Raw genomic sequence first — 10,251 nt, forward strand, 5'->3', positions numbered from 1 at the left:
TGAGCTTGCTCATGAGACGGTTTCCCATTGGAGATCGGGAGTCATGTGCTCAGGTCCTGCTCCAGATCTCATTGGTCTATCTCGGAGATCTGGAAGCTTAGAAGATGGGAGGCCCTGGACCGGACCACGACACCTATCGGACAAAGACCGGACCCGGACCACCCTTGGGTGAGTATAATCTAACTTGTTTTTCTTCTCTTTCAGGTTACATCGGGGGCTTATCTACAGTATTACAGAATGCTGTAGATCAGCCCCTGATGGTGGTGCCGGCAGCTGATAGTCGAAAAAATATGTGGCAGATTTCCTTTAAAATCATTTTTCAAGCTGGTGTTATAAAGTATTCTAATTTACTGAGATAATGACTTTTGGGTTTTCATTGGCTGTAATCCAAATTCATCAACATTAACAGAAATAAACACTTGAAATAGATCACTCTGTTTGTAATGACTCTATATAATATATGAGTTTCACTTTTTGTATTGAAGAACGGAAATAAATTAATTGTTTGACGATATTCTAATTTTGTGAGAAGCATCTGTATATGCAGATTATAATTATACAAGCATATCATTACATAATTATAATTGTATAATTAGAATATAATTATTTACAAATATAATAGTAAAGACAAAGATAATAATCTGTCAATTAAATGACAAGAAATAAATGACTGTTTGCAACCCCTACTAAAGGGACCTTACTGCATAAAGGTTTATACGGTTCCTCACTCATCTCAATAATAAATCCATCTGAATAAGCATCTAAGGCCCAGCTAGTGATAGTCCCAGCAAACAGAATTTTTATCAATTAAATAGAATTGATCAACTAGATCTGTGCTATGTTACATGTTGCATACTGCTTGGGTAAAAAGTACTAATAATGTTACTGTCAAAAATATTTGCTATAATATTATGTAGAAAAAGAGGTTTACATAGAGTGGAAGCAGATGTTATGGTACAAAAATCAGGTACAAAATAGTTTCCATGTGGCTTGGTACTTAAAATGAAATTGTAATTTGAAAAAACCATAAAATTGTACGACAATTAGCAAGTGAAACTTGCTGCAAATAAACAGAGTAGTGTAAAATCAGATCTAAATAAAATATAAATGCTTTATTACCAATCATAAAAAATTATACCGTGTGTCAAGTCAAACACTATTACATGCAAATGCAATGGTGTAGTGTATTATAGATTATGGCATCAAATGCCATTCACCGGTCATAGAAGCAAAGTATTGATCAGGGGTGCAACAACCATTAGAAAGGTGTGCACATATTAATAAAAACAAAAGGGCTATGCAGGAAAGAAATATGGAAATGCAGCACCTGTGCGCAAAAATTCACAAGCTTTATTCCAAAAATATAAAAATACAGAGTTGTAGCACATGGAATACTTCAGAGTGCAGACAAAAGCTATTTCGCGCCAAGCCTGGTATCCAGCTACGTCCTCTAGAATTTTAGCGTAATTAGGTAGAAAGTCTGAATATCATGACTTGAATCGTATTTATTATGTGTTTTAGATGTTTACAGTGACTTGTCTGGCAAGGGAGTGTGGCTTTATAAAAAAGTGTAATGTTTTTACTGCCACAAAGAAAGCCAACAAATACACTACTGGTCAAAAGTTTAGGGTCACTTAGAAATTTCCTTATTTTTGAAAGAAAAGCACAGTTTTTTCCAATGAAGCTAACATTAAATGATTCAGAACTACACTCTATACATTGTTAATGTGGTAAATGACTATTCTAGCTACAAACGTCTGGTTTGTAATGCAATATGTTCATAGGTGTATAGAGGCCCATTTCCCACAACCATCACTCCAGTGTTCTTATGGTACAGCTTGACTGATTAGAGAAGCTATAAACCTGACCTTCCTTTGAGCTAGTTGAGAATCTGGAGCATTACATTTGTTGGTTCCATTAAACTCTCAAAATGGCCAGATAAAAAGAACTTTCATGTGAAACTCAACAGTCTATTCTTGTTCTTAGAAATGAAGGCTGTTCCATGTGAGAAATTACCAAGAAACTGAAGATTTCCTACAACGGTGTGTACTACTCCCTTCAGGGTAGAGCACAAACAGGTTCTAACCAGACTAAAAAGAGAAATGGGAGGCCCCGCTGCACAATTGAGCAACAAGACAAGTACATTAGAGTCTGTAGTTTGAGAAATAGATGTCTCACACGTCCTCAACTGGCAGCTTCATTAAATAGTACACGCAAAACACCAGTGTCAACGTCTACAGTGAAGAAGCGACTCCAAGATGCTGGCCTTCAGGGCAGAATGGCAAAGAAAAAGCCATATCTGAGACTGGCTAATAAAAGGAAAAGATTAATATGGGCAAAAGATCACAGACATTGGACAGAGGAAGATTGGTAAAAAATGTTATGGACAGATGAATCCAAGGTGTTTGGATCACACAGAAGAACATTTGTGAGACGCAGAACAACTGAAAAGATGCTGGAAGAGTGCCTGACGCCATCTGTCAAGCATGGTGGAGGTAATGTGATGGTCTGAGGTTGCTTTGGTGCTGGTAAAGTGGGAGATTTGTACAAGGTAAAGGGATTTGAATAAGGAAGACTATCACTCCATTTTGCAAAGCCATGCCATACCCCTTGGACAGCGCTTGATTGGAGCCAATTTCATCCTACAACAGGACAATAACCCAAAGCACACCTCCAAATTATGCAAGAACTATTTAGGGAAGAAGCAGGCAGCTAGTATTCTATCTGTAATGGAGTGGCCAGTGCAGTCACCAGATCTCAACCCCATTGAGCTGTTGTGGGAGCAGCTTGACCGTATGGTATGCAAAAAGTTCCCATTAAGCCAAACCAACTTGTGGGAGGGGCTTCTGGAAGCATGGGGTGAAATTTCTCCAGATTACCTCAGCAAATTAACTGATTAACTGCTACAATGCCAAAGGTATGCAATGCTATAATTGCAGCAAAGGGAGCATTTTTTGACAAAAGCAAAGTTTGAAGGAGAAAATTATTATTATCTTTTTTCTGAACCTTGTCAATGTCTGGACTAGATTTTAAATTCATTTGGCAACTCATTTGATTAATAAAAGTATGAGTTTTCATGGAAAACACAAAATTGTCTGGTTGACCCTAAACTTTTGAACGGTAGTGTACGTGGTTTAACCCCTTTCTGTTATGTGACGTACTATCCCGTCCATGTGCCCTGGGACTTAATTCCCAGGGACGGGATAGAACGTCACAGCGATCAGCGGCGCCCACGTGGTGAGCGCCGCTGATCGCGACCGGGTGTCAGCAGATTATCACAGCTGACACCCGGCACAATGTGTCAGGGGCGGTCACGAACCGCCCCCGACATGTTAACCCCTTGCACACCACGATCAAACATGATCACGGTGTACCGGGGGTTAAAGGGAAGCATCGGCAGGGAAGGGGCTCCCTCCGTGCTTCCCTGAGCCCCCGACAGTAGCGCAATGTGCAGCGCTGCTGCGGGGGGCTCCATCCCTGCAGGTCCCTGTATCCAAGATGGTGACGGGGACCTTCGGGGGCCTGCAGGGAGCTGGCTTCCTCATGCCTGCAAAGCGCAGGCAAGGAGGAAGCCTTGTGCAGTGCCTGTTACAGATCGCTGATCTGTCACAGTGATCTGTGATGTGACAGATCAGCGATCTGTCACAGGACAGTGATGTCCCACCTGGGACAATGTAATAAAGTTAAAAAAAAAAAAAAGTGTAAAAATAATTTAAAAAAAATTGCTAAATAAATTCCTTAATAAAGTCATTTATTGGAAATAAAAAAAATCAATAAAAGTACACATATTTGGTATCGCCTCGTCCGTAACGACCCGCCCTTTAAAACTGTCCCATTAGTTAACCCCTTTAGCTAACCCTATAAAAAAAACAAAAAAACGAAGCAAAAAATAATGATTTATTATCATACCGCCGAACAAAAAGTGCAATAATGCACAATTAAAAAGACGCATTTAAAAATGCATGGTACCGCTGAAAACGTCATCTTGTCCCGCAAAAAACAAGCTGCCATACAGCGTCATCAGTGAAAAAATTAAAAAAAAGTTATAGCTCGCAGAATAAAGCGAGGCAAAATTAATTAATTTTTATATAAAATTGTTTTCATTGCATAAAAGCGCCAAAACATAAAAAATGACCTAAATGAGGTATCACTGTAACCGTACTGACCCGAAGAATAAAAGGGCTTTATCAATTTTACCACACGTGGAACGGTGTAAACGCACCCCCCAAAATAAATTCATGAAACACTGGTTTTTGTTCATTCTGCGTCCCAAAATTCGGAATAAAAAGCGATCAAAAGATGTCACATGCCCAAACATGATATCAATAAAAGCGTCAACTCGTCCTGCAAAAAATAAGACCTCACATGACTCAGTGGGTCAAGATATGGAAAAATTATAGCTCTCAATATGTGGTGATGCAGAAACTATTTTGACAATAAAAAGCATCTTTTAGCTTGTAACAGCTGCCAAACATAAAAACCGCCATAAATAGTAAATCAAACCCCCGTTATCACCCCCTTAGTTAGGGAAAAATAATAAAATAAAAAAAATGTATTTATTTCCATTTTCCCATTAGGGTTAGGGCTAGGGCTAGGGCTAGGGTTAGGGCTAGGGTTAGGGCTATGGTTAGGGCTAGAGCTAGGGTTAGGGCTGAGATTAGGGTTAGGGGTGTGTTGGGGTTAGGGTTGGAGTTAGAATTGGGGGGTTTCTACTGTTTGGGCACATCAGGTGCTCTCCAAATGCAACATGGCGTCTGATCTCAATTCCAGCCAATTCTGCGTTGAAAAAGTCAAATGCTGCTCCTTCCCTTCCAAGCTCTGCCATGCGCCCAAACAGTGTTTTACCCCCACATATAGGGTATCAGCGTACTCAGGACAAATTGCAAAACAACTTTTGGGGTCCAATTTCTCCTGTTACCCTTAGGAAAATAAAAAATTGGGGGCAAAAATATCATTTTTGTGGAAAAAAATGTTTTTTTATTTTCACGCCCGGGCGTTATAAACTTCTGTGAAGCACTTGGGGGTTCAAAGTGCTCACCACACATCTAGATAAGTTCCGTGGGGGGTCTAGTTTCCAAAATGGGGTCACTTGTGGGGAGTTTCAATAGTTTAGGTACATCAGGGGCTCTCCAAACGCACATGACACCCGCAGACCATTCCATCAAAGTCTGCATTCCAAAACGTCACTACTTCCTTTCCGAGCCCCGACATGTGCCCATACAGTAGTTTTCTCCCACATATGAGGTATCAGCGTACTCAGGACAAATTGGACAACAACTTTTGGGGTCCAATTTCTCCTGCTACCCTTGGGAAAATAAAAAAATTGGGGACTAAATGATCATGTTTGTGGAAAAAATATGATTTTTTTATTTTCATGCCCGGGCATTATAAACTTCTGTGAAGCCCTTGGGGGTGCAAAGTGCTCACCATACATCTAGATAAGCTCCTTAGGGGGTCTAGTTTCCAAAATGGTGTCACTTATGGGGGTTTCCACTGTTTAGGTACATTCGGGGCTCTCCAAATGCAACATGACACCCACAGAGCATTCCATCAAAGTCTGCATTCCAAAACGTCACTACTTCCCTTCCGAGCCCCGACTTGTGCCCATACAGTAGTTTTCTCCCACATTTGGGGTATTAGCATACTCAGGACAAATTGGACAACAACTTTTGGGGTCCAATTTCTCCTGGTACCCTTGGGAAAATAAAAAATGGGGACTAAAAGATCATGTTTGTTGAAAAAATACAATTTTTTTATTTTCACACCCGGTCGTTATAGACTTCTGTGAAGCACTGGGGGGCTCAAAGTACTCAACACACAAATAGATAAGTTCCTTGGGGGGTCTAGTTTCCAAAATGGGGCCACTTGTGGGGGTTTCCACTGTTTAGGTACATCAGGGGCTCTCCAAAAGCAACATGACACCCGCAGACCATTCCATCAAAGTCTGCATTCCAAAACGTCACTACTTCCCTTCCGAGCCCTGACTTGTGCCCATACAGTAGTTTTCTCCCACATTTGGGGTATCAGCATACTCAGGACAAATTGGATAGCAACGTTTGGGGTCCAATTTCTCCTGGTACCCTTGAGAAAATAAAAAAATTGGTGACTAAAAGATCATGTTTGTGGAAAAAATACAATTTTTTTATTTTCACGCCCGGTCGTTATAAACTTCTGTGAAGCCCTTGGGGGTTCAAAGTTCTCACCACACATCTAGATAAGTTCCTTGGGGGGTCTAGTTTCCAAAATGGTGTCATTTGTGGGGGGTTTCCACTGTTTTGGTACATCAGGGGTTTTCCAATCGCGACATGGTGTCCGATCTCAATTCCAGCCAAAAAAGTCAAATGGCGCTGCTTCCCTTCTGAGCTCTGCCATTCGCCCAAATAGTCATTTATACCCAAATATGGGGTATCAGCGTACTCAGGACAAATTGCACAATAAGTTTTAGGGTCCTGTTACCCTTGGGAAAATAAAAATTGGGGGTGAAAAGATCATTTTTGTGGAAAAAATATGATTTTTTAATTGTACCGCTGTACGTCATAAACTTATGTGAAGCCCTTGGTGGTTTAAAGTTCTCACCACATATCTAGACAAGTTCCTTGGGGGTTCTAGTTTCCAAAATAGGGTCACTTGTGGGGGGTTTCCACTGTTTAGGTACATCAGGGGCTCTCCAAACGTGACATGGCGTCCGATCTGAATTCTAGCCAATTTTCCATTGAAAAAGTCAAACGGCGCTCCTTCCCTTCTGAGCTCTGCCATGCCCCGAAACAGTGGTTCCCCCAACATATCAGGTATCAGCGTACTCAGGACAAACTGCACAATAGCTTTTGCAGTCCAACTTCTCCTGTTACCCTTCGTAAAATAAAAAAAATTGAACCTGAAGTATTTTTTTTGTGAAAAAAAGTTAAATGTTCATTTTTTTAAATATTCAAAAAATTCCTGTGAAGCACCTGAAGGGTTAATAAACTTCTTGAATGTGGTTTTGAGCACCTTAAGGGGTGCAGTTTTTAGAATGGTGTCACTTTTGGGTATTTTCTATCATATAGACCCCTCAAAGTGGCTTCAAATGTGATGTGGTCCGTAAAAATAAAATGGTGCTGCAAAAATGAGAAATCGCTGGTCAACTTAAAAGTTAAAACCCTTATAACTTCCTAAGAAAAAAAATTGGGGTTCCAAAATTGTGCTGATGTAAAGTAAACATGTGGGAAATGTTACTTATTAAGTTTTTTGCATGCCGTATCTCTGTGATTTAAGGGCATAAAAATTCAAAGTTGGAAAATTGAGAAATTTTCAAAATTTTCGCCAAATTTCCGTTTTTTCACAAATAAACGGAAGTTATATGAATGAAATTTTGCCACTAGCATGAAGTACAATAAATATGTCACGAGAAAACAGTGTCAGAATCACCGGGATCTATGGAAGCGTTCCAGAGTTAATACCTCATAAAGGGACAGTGGTCAGAATTGTAAAAATTGGCCTGGTCATGAACGTGTAAACCACCCTTGGGGGTTAAGGGGTTAAACTTACGGTCCATTCACATGCACTGACTGGCGGCACAATACAACCAACGATCGGCAAACTTTTACTCATCGGCAGTCGTTTAAATGCTTGTTTATGCAAGTAAACCAAAGTAAATTATGCGAATTGAGCAATCTATTTTACATTGCTCAGTGCACATAGGCTCAGTCAACAGCATAGTACCCATCTGCGGGTGTTAAAGCAGTACCTGGCCAAGGTCACTATTATGGAGCTGTGATTTAAGAACATCAAGCAACCCCTGGTTTTAGGAACACATGATCGGCAGAGGTGCTGGGTATTGCACCCACATTAATCAAATATTGATAACGATAATAAAGATAGGCCATCAATATAAAATTAGGAGAAAATGCTGTGCAAATGGCATAAAAGTACATAAAGAGGTTCAATAGCTAAACAGTAAACATATATCTATATAGCATTATCAAGCTAGTGTAAAACCAGAAGCTAGTCGTGTCATACCACATCATTCATTAATCAATACCCTTTATTAATTACAGCTCCAAATCATGTAAAGCTTCCCTTTCAGAAGGCAGCCATTGATAAAACCGCAGCAGCACTGAACCTCCTTTGACTGCTCCCCTACTCAATCACTTAGCGAAACAGCAGGTTCATCTGCTAAACTGCACGGCCGATTGTAACACAGATCAATAACTATCTGCAGTTATTAACTGTTTGCACCTATTATGCCTTTTTTTGCACTTTATCCCCTTAATGACAGCCAATACATCTTTTAACTGACCTCAGATCTAACAGAATAGCATCCCCATACAGGTGACAATCCAGCAGCTGTCAGCTGTACACTATAGCTAACAACTTGCTGTATCACAAACGATCAGTTTTGACACCGTCCATATCTGTTTAACCCCTTAGTTGCTGCTGTCAAAAGTGACTACATCAAATAAATGGTTAATAGATTGTGGGGGCTTCTACTTTAATCTAATTGACATGCCTAGATCATGAATGTGTGGTCCTGATGTTTGCCATAGCAGTACATGGCCAAATAGCGGCCTTAGAGTCTGCCGGCTCTAGCGGTCAGTTCAGAAGTTAGCGACATTTAGGTGGTAAACAAACACTTTTTCATTCCGGCTATACCACTTTGAATTAATTCCTGAAAATCACCTGAAGGGTTAATAAACTACCTGACAGCAGTTTTCAATGTGTCAGGGGGTGCCGTTTTTAAAACGGTATCATGTTTGGGGTTTCCCAATATATAGCACCCCAAAAGTCACTTCAAACATTGATAGGTCCCTCAAAAAAATAAATTTTGTAAATTTCCTTGAAAAAATGAAAAATTACTGCTACATTTTTAAACCTCCTAAAAGGCTAACAAAATAAATTAGCGTTTTAAAAATGGTGCTGATGTAAAGCAAACATGAGGGAAATGTTATTTATTAATGTTTTTGTGTGGAATAACTATCTGGATTAAAGGGATAATCATTCAAAGTTTGAAAATTGCAATTTTTTTTACATTTTTGTCAAATTTCTGATATTTTTTATAAATAAACACAAAACATATCAGCCTAAATTTACTATTATCATAAATTATAATGTGCCACGAAGAAACAGTCTCAAAATCAATGGGATTTGTTGAAGCGTTCCAGAGTTATCACCATACAAACTGACAATGGTCAGAATTTCAAAAACTGGCCCCCGTCACCAAGTGGTTATAATCGCTGGTTGCTATTATTATGTTTGGAGGGACGTCTGATTTCTGCATTTCAGTGATATTTAAAATATCTGTCCAGGTGATATGGTTTCTGTGCCATTGGACTGATATTACTTTGCCTCCATTTTTATACGTGTTTTATCTTGTTTTGTAATAAAGTATATTGATTTATGATTTATATTTGACTTTTGCAACAGCAAATAGTTGTCGAGCATGTTTTCATGTGCAGCATAGTCCACTATAACAATACGCATTTACCAATTTTGACATTAAATTACTTCCATCATTCTCTAAACATACATCAGTTTGCAAAAATGTTTTTAGACCTCATGAGATGAAAAAATTGGATCCCTGAAACCTCAATGAACATTTTGCAGCAGGGACCCCTCTTATCATGTGCCAGATTTTGACTCTCGTGTCTTTTTTTGTGGCACTTGAAACCAAGTTGGACTCCTAACGCTGTACCCCTATGGCTGCACCCCATGCCTATCATAGATTTAAATTCCGTAAAACATTATTAAAAAGTTTCTGCTAATCCAGTAAGGACAGTGTTAGAGTTATAAGGATGGCATATGGCCATGAGGAAAAGAGAATAAAGGGAAGACAAGTGCAAACAGAATGACACCTAACAGTACAGGTTATGCAGTACATATAATAATCACCTCAGAGCTGTATCTTTACTTACTAGAAACACTTTTTTCTGTTTTCCAAGAGAAGAAAGTGATTATTACTCTTCTACCTCTTTCTCATGCAGTGCTCTTTCTTGTCTGTTCTGAGAAGTGAAAGTCTCTTTCTTAAGTATGCCCAGGGACGCCTTCTTCATGATGCCACTCACAGGTCACAATACTTCCTTCCCTCCACCCAACAACTCAGTTGTTATATAGGGTACAATGCATAAATTTCATAGTGCTTTTATGTGGGTCAGCTGAGATCATTTAGTCTTGCTGTTCCTCTCCATGGTAGCTGGAATTGGAGAACTACAGCCATTTGCACCAGTACTTTGAATGGAAATCCTAAGGGTCCCATCAGTGGGCTTAGTTTTCTGTTAG

At 39.5% G+C, this 10,251-nt stretch overlaps 1 protein-coding gene across 3 annotated transcripts in view; it reads right to left on the minus strand.

Moving 5' to 3' along the window:
- Window positions 1–10,039, minus strand: part of LOC141099132 (polymeric immunoglobulin receptor-like) — a 158,042-nt gene extending 148,003 nt beyond the window's left edge. For 2 of the 3 annotated variants that reach the window (XM_073587264.1, XM_073587262.1), the window contains exon 1: window positions 9,888–10,039. The gene's annotated coding sequence lies outside the window, so the exon portion shown is untranslated. Of the gene's footprint in view, window positions 1–9,864 lie in introns of all 3 variants that reach the window. The other variant, XM_073587263.1, reaches the window with a different exon arrangement.
- Between the last annotated feature and the right edge of the window lie 212 nt (window positions 10,040–10,251).

Source organism: Dendrobates tinctorius, unplaced genomic scaffold (genome assembly GCF_039654945.1).
Source record: "Dendrobates tinctorius isolate UK_male_01 unplaced genomic scaffold, ASM3965494v1 ptg000098l, whole genome shotgun sequence".
NCBI classification, from domain to species: Eukaryota; Metazoa; Chordata; class Amphibia; order Anura; family Dendrobatidae; genus Dendrobates; species Dendrobates tinctorius.